Source organism: Barbus barbus, assembly GCF_936440315.1.
Source record: "Barbus barbus genome assembly, chromosome: 34".
NCBI lineage: Eukaryota > Metazoa > Chordata > Actinopteri > Cypriniformes > Cyprinidae > Barbus > Barbus barbus.
Genome location: NC_136762.1, coordinates 17,094,790 through 17,113,977, shown reverse-complemented (window position 1 = coordinate 17,113,977; position 19,188 = coordinate 17,094,790).

The following is a 19,188-nucleotide window of genomic DNA, read 5'->3' as shown; positions in this document are numbered from 1 at the left end:
TGTGTTTACATCAATGATGCATGGTGCCGCGACGCTGTTGTGGTCTGCAAACACTGCTCACCCTTGGTGGAGTTCATGATTATTAAGTGCCGGACATTCTATCTACCGAGGGAATATACAGCTATACTTCTCGTTGCTGTATACATCCCTACCAGCTCCAACAACAACAACAGGAGTGAGGCACTAAATGATCTGTACTAGCACACCAGTGAGCAGCAGACAGCCCACCCAGATGCTTTTCTCATCTTGGCTGGGGATTTCAACCACGCAGACTTAAAGAGTGTGTTCCCAAAAATACACCAACACATAGACTTTCCAACAAGGGGAAAAAATACTCTGGACTTTGTTTACACCACCCGGAGAGGAGCTTACAAGGCCCTCCCCCTCCCCCACCTCGGAGCCTCAGACCACATCACTGTCATGCTAATGCCTGCATACAGACCGCTCGTTAAAGTCATCAAACCAATACACAAACAGATACAAGTGTGGCCGGAAGGCTCGTCAGAGGCACTTCAAGACTGTTTTGACACCACTGACTGGAATATGTTTAAACAGGCTGCCACACAAAACAGCACTACAGACCTCCAAGAGTACTCAGAGACTGTCACTGCCTACATCACCAAGTGCATTGATGATGTAACGGTCACAAAGTCTATCACTGTCAGGGCCAACCAGAAGCCGTGGCTGACAGGGAAGGTCTACAGACTTCTGAAGGCTCGGAACGCTGCCTTTAGAGCTGGAGATGAGGAGGGACTGAAGACAGCTAGGCACTCGGAGCCTGTGGGAGGGGATACAGACCATTACGGACTACAAGCCCCCACCACAGACCTGTGACAGCACCATCCCCCTGCTGAACGAGCTGAATGCCTTCTTTGCTTGCTTTGAGGCACATAACAGCACCACTGCACAGAAGACTCCACCTCCTCCTGGCGACCAGTTGATGACGCTGTTCCCGGACAGTGTGAGGAGATCCCTCAGCAGGATCAATGCACGCAAAGCTCCGGGTCCTGACAACATTCCTGGGTGTGTACTGAGAGACTGTGCAGTGGAACTCACTGATGTCTTCACAGACATTTTCAACATCTCGCTAAATCAGGCCGTTGTCACCACATGCTTCAAAGCTACCACTGAGCCCCCTCCTCTTCACTCTGCTGACCCACGACTGCACACCATCACACAACTTCAACCTTTTCATTAAGTTTGCGGATGACACGACTGTGCTGGGTCTCATTAGCAACAGAGATGAGACAAACTACAGGAGCGAGGTGAGCTGCCTGGCCGGGTGGTGCAGTGACAACAATCTCTCTCTGAATGTGGAGAAGACGAAGGAGATTGTTGTTGACTTCAGGAGAGTACACACTCAGCATGCCCCTCTGACCATCAATGGTGCGACTGTGGAGAGAGTGAGCAGCACCAAGTTCCTGGGTGTGCACATCACAGAGGACCTCTCCTGGACTAACAACACTGTAGCACTGGCCAAGAAAGCACAGCAGCATCTCTACTTCCTCCGCAAACTTAGAAGAGCCAGAGCCCCGGCCCCTATCATGTGCACCTTCTACAGAGGCACCATCAAGAGCATCCTAACTAGCTGCATCACTGTGTGGTATGACGCTTGCAACGCATCCTGCCGCAAGTCACTTCAACGCATAGTGAGAGCAGCTGAGAAGATCGTTGGTGTCTCTCTCCCCTCCCTCCAGGACATTTACAGCACCCGTCTCACCCGCAAAGCCCTCTGCATTGCAGGTGATCCAACCCACCCGACACACATCTTCTTCAGCCTGCTGCCATCAGGGAGGAGACTGCGGAGTCTCCAGACGAGGACCAGCAGACTGAAGGACAGCTTCATACATCAGGCTGTCAGGAAGCTGAACTCCCTCCCGTCCTTGCCCCCCCTCCCCTCTTTTACCCCATGCAACACTGAACTTTGATACTACGACCCCCCCCCCCCCCCCCCCCAGCTCCCCACATCCCCAGGACCTTCCCCCCCCCCACACACTTAAAAACTGTGACCAGCACCTGTCACTTGTGCAGCATTGGACTGATCACTACCTCATCCAGCATTGACTGCAAACTACCTCTTCGGATAGTCTGATAAAAAGACTGTTCTCTTGTCACTTTAACAGACTGATAAGCTCTTCTTGCACTACACATATATCTGCACAGTTGTGTTTTATTTAACTGGTTTGCACTCTATCTATTCTGCCATGTGCCCTATGCCACTTTATCTCCTTTTTTTATTCTTCTAAAATGTCCACAGACTGATAAGCTCCTCTTGCACTACACATATATCTGCACAGTTTTGTTTTATTTAACTGGTTTGCACTCTATCTGCCATGTGCCTTATGCCACTTTATCTATCTCTTTCTTTATTTTTCTACAATGTCCTCATTTGTATATCTGTATAGTTGAATGAATGAATGAATGATGCATTTATATAGCGCTTTTTTGTGTATTGCTGTACACCCAAAGCGCTTTACAATCATGTGGGGGGGGGGGGGTCTCTCCTCACAACCACCACCAGTGTGCAGCATCCACTTAGTTGTATATACATATGTTTAAACTGTATTTATCTGTATTTGAATGTTTACTGTCAGCGTTTAATGTTAACTGTATGCACCAAGGGTCTGAGAGTAACACAATTTCAATTCTCTGTATGTATGTGCTGTACATGTGGAAGAATTGACAATAAAGCAGACTTGACTTGACTCCACAAAGCCTTGAAGGATAGGTCTCACAGGCAGATCTTTAATACAACGTTAGTTGTAACATGGACATGCAGCCCTCCAGCATTTAACAGGCTACTAGGTCTCAACTGTATTATTTAAAGGAAAATTTAAAATCATGACAGCTAAAAATTCCTTTGAAACCCATCACTGCCAAAGAAACCTCTGATAGTCTAGTAATACTAACACTGTGGCCCTAATGTGTGGCGTGGAGTTGTAAGAAACATGTTTTGGCATGACATTCAAATAGTAACAACAACTCCAAGCTTTGGCTCTCCCTTAATCAGATTGAATTTTATTGGGCCAACATAGCCTCAGAGTTTTTTGAGATGGTCCTCACTGCAGAACACAAGATCCAGGAGGCGTGGTTGGATCTAGATCCAACTCCTCTCACCTTACATATACCTGAACCTACCCGTCTCCACTCCCTGATCCCTAAACCCACCCATCCCCATCCCTAAACCTACCCATCTCCACCCCTAAACCTAACCAATCTCCACCCCCTAGATGAGGATCCAATCCCGCCCCCTGGATCTTTGTTCTGCAATGAGGGGCTACTGAGTTTTTCCCCTAATTTCGAAGAGGTGCTCTTTCCTAAAAGAGGGCCCCTTTGAGAGAATGTTTGTTTGATGGAAAATCCTATTCCACATGTCTGAGAGGCAGCTGCTCTCTATCTCTTTGAAAGAGTTTTGCATGAGTTTGGCTCTGAAAGAGATGCATCTGCTACAATTGTTACATAACTTAGCACTATATCTTCTGTCTAGCCTTTCCTTCCCACTGATAAAATGAACAGAACTGCACTTTTAAAACGAAGCATGAGCTCTAATAGTTTCAAATATTTTCAACTAACCATCCGACTAGGCTTCCAATTGTAATTATTCATATATTTTGGTATGGGCTGGTGAACTGAACACATTATCTACCAACATAATAGTCTAAACAATTCCACAAAAAGTGTTTTGTGAGCTGTTTATTGCTTACCTACTTCTGCAGACATCATGTTATCATAAACCGCTACATAAGAACAGGCTGCACATTATTATATTGTGCAAATCTACCTTAAGAATGTGGAACAGAACTTTCAACAACCACTCCACCCAAAAACTAAATTACAGCAACACATGTTGTTCTAATATGTTCTTGTGGTTTACAGGTAACTATTTAGCTAGTACTTTTTATCCAAATTGAATTATATTGAACAAATTACATGTCTGACTTATAGCTCACATAGTTGAGAAAATTAACCAGTGGAAATTTTCAGAAACCAGGCCAGGACAAATCTCTGCTTGTGTCTCTGCTGAGCCAGTGGAAATTACCAATAAAAGGAGTTTCATTTATTTTCACCTGCTGTTAATCATCATCCATTCAGGGTTATGCTAGGGGTGCACATCTTTATAAAATGTTTATTTTTAATTTCAGCTATCACAAGCTATTCTAACATGCATATGTGATTATTGGGTACATCTTGTTTACCTAGCATTTGTTTTTTATTATTATTTTTTTTTATCATAAATGAATTACAGTTCACTGATTTTGTGTCTTGCCCAAGGGCTCAGTGGTGACAAATTGGTGTTGTGAACTCCTATTCTCACTTCAACTTCAATCTTCATTCAGAGCCTTGAGCATAAAGACTACAAACACACCCTTATTTGTTTCTAAATGAGGCGACACAGTGAGCTAATGCAAAACACATGAAAACATATGTATAAATGTGGCCATTATAAGTGCTAGACAAACAGCATGAAATAAAAATCTTAGTTCTGTTGCCAGGAGCCAATCACCTGAAGCTAAATGCCATGACTCCAGGTCTGCAGGAATGCTGATTGGCTGGTGGCAGTAACTACACTATAATATCAAAGGGAATATGTTGTGCTGTTTTTTAAGAATCTATAATATAATGAAATATGTATTTATATTCTTCAGAATCAGAATTAGCTTTATTCACCAAGTGTGCGCAAACACCCAAATAATAATTATTTTTTTTTAAAAGTGCTTTTGATACATATATACAGTACATACATACATACAAATATGACATGAGAATAGAAAGAACATTTAAGTAAGACTAAAGAGAAAAAAACCCTCCAATAAATAATAATAATGTTAGATGAATCTGGAACAGATTTGTGTATTATTTACTCTATATACTGTTGTATAAACAATTTTTTTTGTGGCCAAATCAACCAGAAGGGGCTAATGGTCCCTGAGACCAGTATTGGGTAAGTTACTCTAAAAACAAAATTATTACTAGTTACTAATTACATCTTCAACAATGTAATTAGATTACTGTATAAATTACTCTCTCCAAAAAGTGGCGGACGACGTAACTCGGGGGAGAAGAATGGTTGAGTAAATTGTTATTTTTGTTTTCTTTGTGCAAAAAAAAAGTATTCTCGTAGCGTCGCAAAACTGAAGTTGAGCCACTGATGTCACATGGACTGTTTTACCGATGTATTTACTATGTTTCTGGACCTGGGAACATTTCAGTTGCATTGCTGTCTATGGAGAGTCAGAGAGCTCTCCGATTTCATCAAAAATATCTTAATTTGTGTTCCAAAGATGAACGAAGGTGTTACGGGTTTGGAACGACATGAGGGTGAGTAATTAATGACATCATTTTCATTTTGGGGTGAACTAGGTGAACCCTTTAATTACTTATTACTAATTACTTTCTAAATGATACAAAGATAGACATGAAACGGTTCTTTTAATTTTTTTCAAATAAATAATAGATTTCTACATCAATAAGACATTAATATGTGCTTTTTAAGTAATCATAAACGAAGTAATAATAAATTAAGTTCAATTACATAAGAAGTAACTGTAATTAAATGACAGAAAAAGAAGAGTAATCCCTTACTTTACTTTTTCAAAGGAAAAGTAATTAAATTACAGTAACTAATTACTTAGTAACTAGTTACACCCAACACTGCCTGAGACAGGTCTGGGCTGAATGAATGAAGAAAATAAAAATCTTTTTTATTTTAATTTTATTTTAATAAAGGATTTTATTCTATCCTCGGAAAATTTAAGTAAGATGTTAATTGTGGAAAGATTGCATCATCTTCAGTTCACAAGGGAGGCAGTGAGGATGGCTTACCATCAATTCAGCACAGCCGACGCTGGCAGGCAGACTGATTCTGATGAAAGGTAAGATAGGCGTTCAGATTCCCCTTTTAACTCTGGTTAATCCTAGGAACAGGGAGTATGGAAAAATCAATTGTATCAGAGCACCTCTCCACATGCCCCAACAAGATTGTGTCACAAGTTTAAAATGTGAGAGTGAGCTAATGCATATTCCTGGTTATAAAATGTACAATACTATCACTAATCTCTAATCTGCGACCAAAAGGTGGAAAAAATTACAGAAAAAAAAAAAAAGATATCGTAGAGCAATGCACATGCGCAAATGACATGACTCTTTAAAGATATTCTGGCCCCACTAAAGTTAACCATACTGTCTCTGCAGCCAGATTAGTCTTTTGGTGGAAAAATAGTTTGGCTAATTACTTCTGCAAACCTTATAGCAATAACTTTAACAGCTCAATCAAATTAATTAATTTTCAAGCTGTTGCTACTTATAAGCGTGGCTTTCTCATTAACCAACAGCCTTTAATGATTTACAACATCACCCATGTGTCTTAAAGAGACAGTGTCAAATTTGCTTCGAAAAACTCAAATTCACATAATCATAATACACACACACACACACACACACACACACACACAGACACACATAACTTTAATATATATATATTTTTTTTACCTAATTATAGTATTTTTTCATAACACTGAACCTGCGTATAAACCCTTGCAGACGTTGTGCTATTCTTACAGAATGTAAGATGTATATCCAAACACTTCAAAAATAAGACTTAGCTCTACAAAAATCCTATTAAATAATTATTTTTGCCAGACTTCTGGAAAATACTGGCTTAACTCTGTCTTTTATGATCTCACAATAAAAATGGTTTATAAGCTTAGCTCTTGCCTGTGTTGAAAAAGTCATTAATTTATTAAATCCCATTAAGGAGAATTATTCTTTTTAAAGCCCTTATTTGAATTATACTCTATCACACATAACACCACGTGTTTTTAAGGTAATATTCAATATACTGCACTTGCATGTGACCATCTCCAAATCAAGTGAAATCAGTCAAGATGCTTTTAAACTTCATAGTTTATGCTGAAATGCAGCTTTATTGTATTTATAAAAGTATTTGGGCTTACATTATATACAGTAAACTAAAGTGTTTAGCATGGTTATTTTCATTAGCTAGAGCGAACTGTGGTTTTCTTTGTAGCCAGAATTTGACGAGGTAACCTGAGACAGGAGTGAAAGGTCAGGCTTTGATCAGGTTTTAATTCTTTGCTCTTGTCTTGGCATTTATTTTCCCTTGAGTAGTTACAGATTTGGTGTGTTTGTGTTGATGCACGCAGTTTTTTTTTCTTTTTACCCCCATTACATCTTGACAACTGTGTCCTAGTTGAACAATTAATACCACAAGGTAACCTCAGGCTTAGTTCCACTCTTTGACTGTGCACAAAACATTCAAATAACTTGGTCAGTGTTCATCATTATGCAACATGTAAGAGATTTTTAACAGACATTAAACTAATCAATTGTGACCTATTTAATGGTGGATTGCAAGAATATGTTCTACAAGTATTTGCTTCACTCTGTCAAATAAAAGTTGCTTGCTGCCATATGAACATCACACTAATGAAACAAAGGCATAAAACAGCAGGACTTATTTAGCAGCTTTAATTTGAAATAAACTGCATTTATTTTCACTTTTTTCAATAAAAATTGTATTGTTTTATTTTCAGAACATGGACTTGCTGTTGAACATTCATGTTTTAAGCAGTGATCTTTGTAGTGAATGACTCTAAAATCTGTTGAAAGGAAGTTCAAATATATTGGATATGGATATGATTTGATATGCTTATAATAAAAGTGCAGATAATTAAAAAGAAGGCATGCTAAGGATGGTTGTTATCTCTAGTGAAAGTGAAAATAAATCTGAATTTCACTTCACAAGATTGATGTCTTGTGTAATACTCGTGGATTACTGTGATGTTTTTATCAGCTGTTTGAACTCTTAATATGACGGCACCCATTCACAAATTACAGTTACTTCTATTTGAAGTGCAAAACTCAAACAAAGCAAATTTAATATATATATGTTTAAAAATGTTTTTTAAACACAATAATATTACACAGCATACAATAGTTTCCATTATGCAAAGACTTTCCGGAAATTCATTTTCATCGTTCAAATTTCAGGCTGGGTTAACAGTTTGCTCATCTTTAATAAGTTCAACCCTCATGATGAATGCACACTGAATTCACAGAAACAGAAATGCAATGATGAAATTAAACAATGGCACCAAATGTAGCACCATCATATTTTCCGCACTTTAAGGCAGATTAATTCCACTACCTTGATGAGAAGCAATGGAAAAACCCAACCTGACACTATACCAGTAAAAGCCCTTGTGACACCTGTGACATTTTCCAGTAGCCATTATTTAATCCAACACGTGCGGCACATATGCAGCACATCAGCTCCTGAAGACTGTGAACAATTGCATATAATTCACTGGAATAAAGAGCAAGGAACACCATGCGCCTCATATCCATCATGTTTCAGATATAGCGCATGCCTTAAAATACAGACTTCTGTTGGTTCGATCAAAACAAAGAGAGAAGGAAAAAGTGAATAATAGATATATTTGATGGGTGATGGGTTTAAAATGAGGGAGAAATTAATATTATAGACAGGCCTGGTCAGATAATTGGACTAAGTCATACAGCTGACATTCATTTAAAGGAATAGTTCATCCAAAAAATTTAAATTAGCTGAAAAAATATTCACCCTCGGTCCATCCAAAATCTAGATTGGTTTGTTTTTTCATCAGAACAGATTTGGAGATATTTAGCATGACATCAGAATGACAGTCCAAACAGCTGATCAAAACATCACAATAATCCACAAGCAATCCTTGTGAAGTGAAAAGCTGCACTTTAAAAAAATGCTGGGTTAAATATGGATGAACCCAGCGATTGGTTTGTTAAGAGCCAGTGGTTGGGTTAAACATTTACACATGTTAACATGTTGGTTGAAAACAACCCAGCATGTGTTCTGTCCAATATTTACCCAGCACTGGGTTGTATTTAACCCAGCATTTTTTTAGAGTGTGTGCATGTAATAAACTAATCCATAAATGTTTTAACTTCACCTTTTGCTTGATCTATGCATATTTCTCTCCTGATTCCGGCAAAATGATTTTTTGCAAGTTGATAGATCAGGAAATATTTTGTGTTCAAGAAGATTCAGCATGTATTTTGATCACAGATGCTTCACCACACAACAAACAGCAAAGTTTACATGTTTTATTCTGCATGCAAAAGCTAATTGTTTTGGAAAAGTCAAATAACTCTATTTGGTTTTATTGTTTTGCTCCATTTTTCAGTATCAACTGCCCTCTCACAGGCCTAGCCTTTATGAGTTGAATTCTTTTCAAACAAATACTAGCCCTATGGCCACACTGAAATATATTTTTATTTGGCATAACTAATTTATCATGATGGCAGCCTGAATCAAAGCAGTGAACTGTTCATGTAGCTATAATTACATTATTAGAGTTATTATAGTAATTATTATTTTATATTGTTTCATTTATGTGCTCATTTTAATAAAGGAATGGAAAAACTATTTAAAGTTACATTTTTTTTTAATGCATGCAATAAAACTTTATGTTCCTTTAAAGCAGGATGGACTGTGCTACAGGAAACTAGTTTCCTTTTCTTGGAAAATAAAATATTTTTCCCCCTAGGATAATGTGGAGGTATCACAAACTAAGCCTGATAAATAGTCATTGATAACAGTGCACCACGGTCAGGTCATGCACTATAAAGGACTAATGAGTTGGTCTTAATCAAAACAAAAGACATGCTCCTACTGTGAGTTACATTAGGCTTCTGTAAATCTAAGGTAGAAATAAGTTCCACATGGAAAGCTAGTATTAGTTAAACATGTTTTCATAGTGGAAAACCTGTTATATCATGTGTAATTTTATGAACTGATGAAGTTATCAGCTAAACAAATTGCATCACATGAAAGTTTTAAGGGGTGACCAAAACAGACCACAGTTCAACAATGGGCTGTTTGTGAAGAGTAGCCTAAACTGATTTTCTTCCAAATGCATTTTATGGCTGCAAGTTGGTGACACATGGACTCAATGAGACCTAAAGTAGAATGCTATCAATACAAACTATTCAGTTTAGCATTTAAATGAACGTAGGCTTACTGTTGAGAAGTGACAGCTCTGCTAATGAAAAAAATAGACATATATAATGCTATCTATTAAAATGCACATGTAATATAACATGTTAACATATTAATATTCAAATAGATAGCAAGGTGACATTGATTCAATGTTGAAATTCCATCAGAATCATCATTTTGGTTTAGGTTGAAAATTCAATACTAAATAATATTGGATCAATGTTGATAATTCGATGCTTTTCAGTGTTGAAAAGACAAATATTGAATACTAACTTAGACAAATATTAACTTAGACTGTCAATCCCTCATTCAACACTTAATTATGGTACATTTTCAAGAAATGTAGTGAGCACATGCTCATCAAACAATAAATAAATTTTGTGAACTCCTCACCACTAGCAGCACCAATAAATAAATAAATAAAATTGTCTGCTGATCGTGTGGATTAACAAAGAACTGTGACCAACTGTGACCATGCCAAAGCCCTTATCGATCCCTTACAAAAAATAAAAGTACATTAAAGTATAGCCTAACTGCAGTACAAAGTAGTATAACTGCAGTACAATGAAGTACAACTGGACATTTGCAGTATAATGAAGTATATAATTGCAGTTCATTAAAGTTCAACAGCAGTAAAACTGAAGTGCAACTATAGATTTGTAGTATAATAATAAAGTACAGATACAATATAACTGCAGTGATACGCTGAAATTAAGATTTCAGATGCAAAAACTTCTTAGTCTGTCTGATTAAATTTATTTTACCTATTTATTTTTTTTTATGAGCATTTTTTTTTAAATAAAGCTCATATGATTAGGTTCAGTAATTTCACTTTAATGGCAAAGAGGTTCTTTTCATTGCCAATAAAGTCGTCTTGTATAGGCCCTGTAGCTACTGCAGTTATGTAGCAAATGCCATGGTTACAGTAGACTTGACAAGTGTTTATTTATTGTTTTTTATTTTTTTATTTTTTGTAATGTAGACTTCCTATAAAATATTCGTACAAAAATATTTGCCTATGGAATATTTCACCCGCTTAATCGTGTAGATTAATAGCCCGCACGTGAGCTCTTCCTTCGAGCCAACAGCCGTTGTCTTGACAGCGAGTCTCGCCAGCAGCTGATTACTCGTCTTCTCCGTAGTGTCTACTGCAGGATGGATATAAAAGTATAAAATAGGTTTTGGTTTGACAACATCGTTCATATGTGAACTATCACAATTAGAGCACAAAGGCATAACAACATTACACCCCGAGGCCATTCACAAGTGCGACAAAGATAGAACTTGATGGATTATTATTAGCAGCAGTAGTAGTTATTAATGTGTTCGATTACTTGTTTTCAGCTTGCTAGAGAAGCACATTCAGCCAGAGACTGATAATGACTAAATTAATGTCACAAAGTCCTTATAAATCTTGTGGTCATCCAGTTATATCATTAATTTAAATTAAACATAATTTTTTTAGTGAAAATACTTTTAAACTATAATTAAACATTTAAACTAGAATTATCATTTATATTAGGCTATTTATGATTTATATGTTCAATATAATTATTAGATTTAAACCATTGTGGAATGTACATACCTGTACATTTAATGAAGAAATTCAGTTTTTTTTTTTCATGCGCCACACTCCAGTCCATTAGGTGGCAGTAATGCAGCTTAAAGCTGGCTGCCAATCAAATCAAAGCGCGGGATAACAGCTTTCAAATGCGTAACGGACGGAGACGAGGCCTAAAGGGAAAAGACAAAGTGTTTTTTTGTTGTTTTTTTTAAGAGGTAAGTAATAAAAGATTAACGTCACTAAAAAAATAAAACTTGACAAAATATGACGCCTAGAAAAATCCGTATAAGTTACTTTCTTTACAGAGATTTCCCTTTATTTGACAACAATTGACAGATGTTGATTCTTTACTTAGCTACGAACACAACGCATTCACCTCAGAGCAAAGAAGACATGGACTGTTTTTATTCGTTTTCCTTACAACTTATGTGTTTTTCTGGAAAGACGAGTGAACTGCGAGTCTGCGAGGAGTAACATGAACACGCGCCGTCCAGACCAACGAACGGCCAAGGTAAGAATTATCATTAAAGTCCGTGTAAAGAGAATTATGAGAATTGTTTCTAAACACATTACAAATGTAAAAAATTTATTGCTGAAACACATTACGAAGACTCTGAACTATGTAGTACTGAATTGTGGAGTTAAAACGTTAAACAGTGTTCACGATTTTATGGGCGGGGCTAAAATGGTGGCTCGATGACGCAATGGAGCCCCTAACGCTATAATAACGGTTGAGAGGTCAAGTTCTTAGTTTGTTTTTTTGAATGTCTGTGATGTTAGATATACAGATTCTAGGCAGGGACGGTTCTAGGGTGAACGGATACCCGGGGTTTTAGCCCAAAGACATCAATATGTGGCAGAATACATACAATTTAAAAACATGGAGCGTTCATAATTCGCATCTAGAAATGCGAGCTGTACCGCTTTCTCTTCTTTCAAACGGAGCTTCCGCTCTCCTGGTGTTTGCCGTTGCTAAGCAACCATGAGCCGCTCTCGCCTTGTAGACGAGAAGGTTTCAACTCACTGCAGTGCTGACGCACATCTACAATTAGTTAACGAACTTGCTCGCTCTAACATGTATGGCTGTATAAATACAATTAAGCTACTAGATAAATATTTCTTCTTATTCGTGTCACGAGTCCAGGTCCTGCGCTTCTCCCTGTCGCCACAGGAGGCCGCCATCTCCCGTCCTCATCTCCCGTAATTACATACACTGCCACATCACATACACCTGCCACATCACACACACCTGCCGCATCATTCAATTACACTCATTACACCCCCAGCTGTTCCCCATTTCCACAGACTATATAGTCTCCCCTCTCCTACTACTCTGCCTGGTTGCATTATTTGGTATTTGTAAATGTGTTGCAGTGATTGCATTTGTTGTGTTTGCTCTGGTCTGGGATACATGCACTTTGTTGCCGTTTGTATCCCAGTCCTTTTCTGTTTTGTTTTTTTGTGCCGTGTTGGCTTTTTTGTTTCGATTAAAAGCACCTTCCCTGCACTTGGACCCTGACTTCATCTTTTCGCGGCGCTTCCTTCGCCATTGCGTGACAATTCGTGCCATCGACCTGATTTGAATTTCACTTCGCTCCTACTTTGACTTTAATAAGTAGGATAAACCTAGCTGTTTGATTTTGTAATTTTTTTTGTTATGTGACTTGTTTTACACCTTTGACACACCTTAAGTCCGTACCTCACAACCAATTACAACCAATATCTGATTAACCTAATAGCTATGTTTTTCATTCTTCATTTTTCCCTTTTTGTAGGCCCATCAGAGGGACGTTTCCTTGGTTTGCTCACATCAGGTAAGAATGAATTTCTGCTAATTGTTACCTGTGACAAAAAAAAAAAAAAAGGAGGCCTCAGAGATTATCTTTGCTGTGACGGTGCAAAAATGGCTCCGTTGTGGTCCTGAACGGCTTGGGGGCATTTCCTTGTGGTAGAAAGCCCTGAGTTCATCAGACTATCCATTTAATGAGGAGTGAAGACATAATTTTTTTGAATCACAAAAGTAGCTTCAATCCTTGAAGTCCCGAACAGCAAACTGGTAATGTTTCAGTCTGTGGTACTTTAGTGTTACTGCGTTTTGATGCTGAGTTTTCATTTGCATTTACTTCCAGTTTGCAGATGCAGGTTGAATTTGTTTTAAGTTTTACAGGCTCTTCTCCTGGCATTTGCTTTATAAATTCAGAATTAACTGTTCCACTATTTGTTTGTCACTTTGTCATTCATTTTCTGTATGTACATTTGTATTTTACGCTCCCCCCAGTTTCACAAGGCTAGTCCCAGACTAAAATGCATGTTTGAACGGTCTTAATTGAAAATAAATGTCATTGCCAATTGCTTTGTCTCAAGATGCACACCAGTAATGTTTTTATGGCATTTTTATAAAATTTGTTTAAATATCCTAATTTAACTCAGGCCTAGTCCTGGCTTAAGAAACTAAGAATGTTAACCCGGGAATATGTTTAAATCACCAGTTGTTTTTTTTTTAAAGAATCACTTATTTTACCTGAATGTAATGTTATTTTCTTGTTCAAATAGTATGGGGCAAAAATAAATATTTGCATGTAAACTGAAGGATGTTGTTGACTTTGATTCAAAACCACATTAATTGCAGTCCTACACGTTCTGATTGAACGGCGTAAAAGCAGGATTGATTTGATGTTTCTATGTTGATTCAATGTTAAATAAGTGGTTTAAGTTGAAGAAATGTTGATTTTTATGACCATCTTGATCTATTTGTCATTGAAACATTATTTCAGGGTGCAAACCTGACTAATTCAACATTGATTCAATGATAATTTGAAGCATCAACATTGATTCCGTGTTGGCCTGTTATCTTATAGCTAATCAAACTTCAAATTGTCTCTCAAAACAATTTTTTCCAATGTTTGCATTACTCTGCTTGTTTGCATATTTCAGAAAGAGGCTGCATACAAAATCGCACACCTCCCTACTATATAGGCAACAAGTATGTGATCAAATTAATATAGGCTATCCTAATTCACAGTAGGCTACTCATAAGAGTACGTAAGCGTGATTAAGTGTGCATATGATGGGCACTTTACTACCACATGAAGCCACTGGAGAGGACTTACGATATTATAGATCAGTGGGCGCGACGCAACTGATGCTGGTAGGTCACGTGACAATGAAAACATAGTGAATGTAGTCATCTAGATTTCTACTAGCTATATAACATACTCTCTTTGCTGTCATGAAATAGGATACTTATTCAAAAAATGAACAGAGTATGCGATTTCGGATGCAGCCAGACTGTCAGTCTTTTCAGTGACTCTCTCTGCAAATCGTTATTGTACCACTTTATGAGAGTCATTCATTTAATAACATATTGCTAAAATACTGCTGTTTTCACTTAGTGTAGATAAAATCCATTGCTATTTGAACTTTGAAAATGACCGCGATTTCAACTGAGGGGACCTATAATCAGTCCGTGCCCAAGGCACCTCTGCGTCATGATCCGTCCCTGGTCCTCATATATCTTTAGTTATGATTTGATGTATGTATCGTATTCATGTTTGAGAGATGTATCGTATTCAACCCGCTGAGATGAGGAAAGTGAGAGGAAACGCCGCGAGGTGCTGATCTGTAGCGAGGTGCTTATGGTACACAGAACTGAAGTCTGATAGAGAGACAAAACAACTGCTTTAATGCTGTTTTACTGCAATAAAACAAATCATAATTATATTATAAAATCTTAAAATCTAATCTAATAAAACATCAACATCTCAATCCAACTAGTGACAACCCTTGTATAGATGCGTTTAATTATGCTATGGCTCAGCAATGTGTTATAAGCAGATCTGTAGAAATGAGTCATGTCATTATCCAGCTCACTTTCGTTCTCAATCGCATCAGTACATCATTTATAATAATGGAACGAACAAAATTGTACTGAATACTGTGTATTTGTTTCTAAGAGAGTGTCAACCCTACTGACATGAGGAAGAAATAATTGAAAACATATCCAATTGGTGTCAAAAGATGCTGGTATTATAGAGACTTTTAGGCTGTATAAGGAGGTGAACTCGAACCTTGCAGTCCATCTTGGGGCAGATGGTCAAGTGCTTTGCCAGAGAAAATGAGAACGGGATGTTCCCTGTAGACCAAAAAGAGGAAGCAAAACAATGTGATTGCTTGAGAGTTCATTAGAATCATTAATTAAACTATCCTCTGGTGGTCCCAAAAGAAGAAGACTGTTTAATTTCCTAGACTGTCAAACCTCCTCCCTCTTTGTGAGTCTCCATCTTAAAGAGATAGTTCATCCAAAAATGGAAATTCTGTCATCATTTAGTCATGTTAATCCAAACCTGTATTAGTTTCTTTCTTCTGCTGAATACAAAAGAAGATATAAGGTAACCAAACAGTTTCTGGTCCCCATTGACTTTCAAAGTATTTTTTTCCAAAATATAATCTAATACAGGTTTGGAACAACTTGAGGGTGAGTAAACGATTTTGTATTGATGAGTAAATGATGGGAGCGTCTCAAAAAGCTGCCTTGCTCCCAAACTCGCATTCAAGAATCCGGTAAGGACCCAGACTCACTATACATGGGAAAGTGTTTACTCAATTACAACATACAATGACAATGTATGATGTCATTGTACGTTGTTCTAGAATGTAACCACTGGTATTAAAAACAGGCAGGACCCATATTTTTTGATAGTATTGGCTCATGCATTGATAGTTGGCTCATGCATTTGTTTCGCGCTTCAGAAATGTGACATCATTTCTGTTAAGGGAGCATATTGAGCATCAGTGCTCCCTGGTTTTTGCGGTGCATTGTTGGATTTTTCAGGGAGAGAAAGTTACAGTGCACTGGAAGGATTGCTCGACTCAGACAACCTGATCGGTGCCCTGCCTACTGAACTAGGGAGCTGAGACATTTGCTAGTTTTGGGTAACTATCCCTTTAACATTTGCTTTTCATTAGACTTGTTTAGACTTTCATTGTCTCTACAATTGACTAGTCAGAGCCATATTCAATTTCTGTCAGCAAAGAAAACGAGGCTGTGAGGGATAGAAGTGCAGTGTGTTCAATGGATTTTACTGTTGTTTAATAACATAGGCATACCCAATGTTCAGCTGAAAATATGTTTTCAAGAAAAAAAATTATACAGTTTTTAAAGTTGTTGTAAATTTGACATGATCTAGGACTTTTATACAGTGCGTGCCATAGTAAAGACTGTAAGCCTTAGCTTCCTGTGTTGGGAAGGTTACTTTGGAAATGTAATAGGTGACAGATTGCAAGTTACCCTTTTAAAAATTTAATAGTTATGTAGTGTAACTATTTCCATTACTTTATTAACTGGTTACATTTGATTACTTTTTATCACTATTCTAAATTTCTTATGAATGTTTTCAACTGTTAACCTTTTTTAAACATTTAAAACAGGCAGGGTTAACCTTACAATAGTACTAAACGCTGATTACTGTCAGACTTTATCAAACTTTAATTAAAATCAACCACCACAAAATCAGATTTAGCACCTCTTTTTACTTTGAAATCATTATTAGGTTAAACATATTTAAAATCATAAGATATAGCTTAATAGCTTTGATACTATTTTTGAAATCAAATCTTTGAATAGCTATGACAGGAAACACTGGCATCTAACAATGCTTTGAGAAAAAAAAAAAAAAAGGTTGCCATGATTTTGCCAAGTAAGATGTTCCTGGATCAACATCTTTTGTTTATCCTGGATCAACATTACTGTCCAAAAAATATAGACTTAACCCAACCTAACCCTACACATAATTTATTCCTAAAAATAAATGGGAAATGATAGCTGATTAACAAGAGTGTAGAAGAACCTAACCCTGATCATAAGTCTAAAAAAAAGATATTCATGAAAAGTTATCCCTCAATTCTGATTGGTTGCTTGGAATGTTGTTCCAGGAAGTGGGAAATGTTTTGAAACGTAGTTTCTATCTTTGTCCACTAGAGAACAGTATTGATCACAAAATGAATCAGAAGTTTGTTTTGGGCAAGTGAGGTTCACGTGTCTTATAGTATTTACATACTGTTACAGACATTGACAGATGTGTTGTTTTTAAAGGTATGACAACACCTGTTGAATTGTGATTTTTTTAATCTCTTTGAAATGTAGACTTCTCACATATCCTTTAGCATGAATCACTCATTTATCAAATAAAAGAGCACTGTAGCTAGCTGAAAATAAAGATGGAGATTTGCTTTGCATAATCATAATTCCATGCAGTTAGTTTGTGTTCTAAAAGAATGACCACACCGCGTTTGCTTATGGATTCTTTGACAGTTTGTCAATATTTTGCTGGTTATATTATAGTATCAGAATGATAACAAAAAAGAATTCCAAAAAGAAAGTTCAGGACACCACATTTCCTTATTACATCCTTGTTGCCAGAAAGTGTTTTGTTCTTTGAACAGCATTTATTCAGTAATGGTGAGCAAATGTCTGTTCCTGGAAGTTAAAGTATCAAACCATTCTTTCTGCTTTCATTATTTAGAAGGCACATATTTACTGTCAGCATCTATCCAAAAGCAATTGACCCCATGGCCTTACTGGAAAGTCTCTCACAGTCAGATTTGCATTTTCTATTTAACCGCAAGTCAAAAAGAAAAGGAATGTATTGTTACTCAAAAACCATCTTAAATTGTTATTTTTAAAAGCTGTGCATAACTTAATGTCCACATGATATTAGAGTTTGATACCTTGCTGTTATAAAATTAACTGTTTTTATGAAAGATTCTGTGAGACATAACATAAATTAAACTCTGTAATTTAGTTTTAGCTGTGATATTTTTTAGCACATTTTAGCATATTTGCCCTCAGCAGTTATAACATGGTCTTTTTTTTTTTTTTTTTAAGGTTTTCATGTTCAGTTCAGTGGTTGCTAGACATGCGACGTGAACACAATTGATGTCACAAAGAATGATAACTTATCAAGCTGATACTTCTCCCTAACCAACTGTGCATGCGCCAAGTTATTAGCAATGCAGAATGCTGTTTAAACAAGTGGTGCCAGATAAATGGAGTGACACAGAAGTAAAATAACACCTCGATCTTTGTTTTTATGACTGTTCACGCTTTATGGCTTACTCATATTTATGTTGTTTCAATATTTTTACGGTATATGACACACACACACACACAACAAATGAATCCAGTATGGTGCTTTGAGTGTCTCAAAGCCATAAGTGTGTGCCATTAGCACCATATTTGAACTGAGAGTTGCAGTGGAGGAAAATATTAGGTTTTACAATACCATTCAGAAGTTATCATCGATATCACAGTTTCCTTCTATAATATGAGGCAGCAAATCAGTTTTTAACATTGAAAATAATAAGAAATGTTTCTTGAGCAAATCAGCATAAAATATTTCTGAAGGATCATGTGACACTGAAGACTGGAGTAATGATGCTGAAAACTCAGCTTTGACATCACAAGAATAAATTACAAATTACTTACATCTAGTAAGTGTATATATATATATATATATATATATATATTGTAACTATATATTTTTGCTATTTTATTAAACATTTTCAGAGATAAATCCATAACAATTAAAATTTTTACAATATTTCTGGTGCA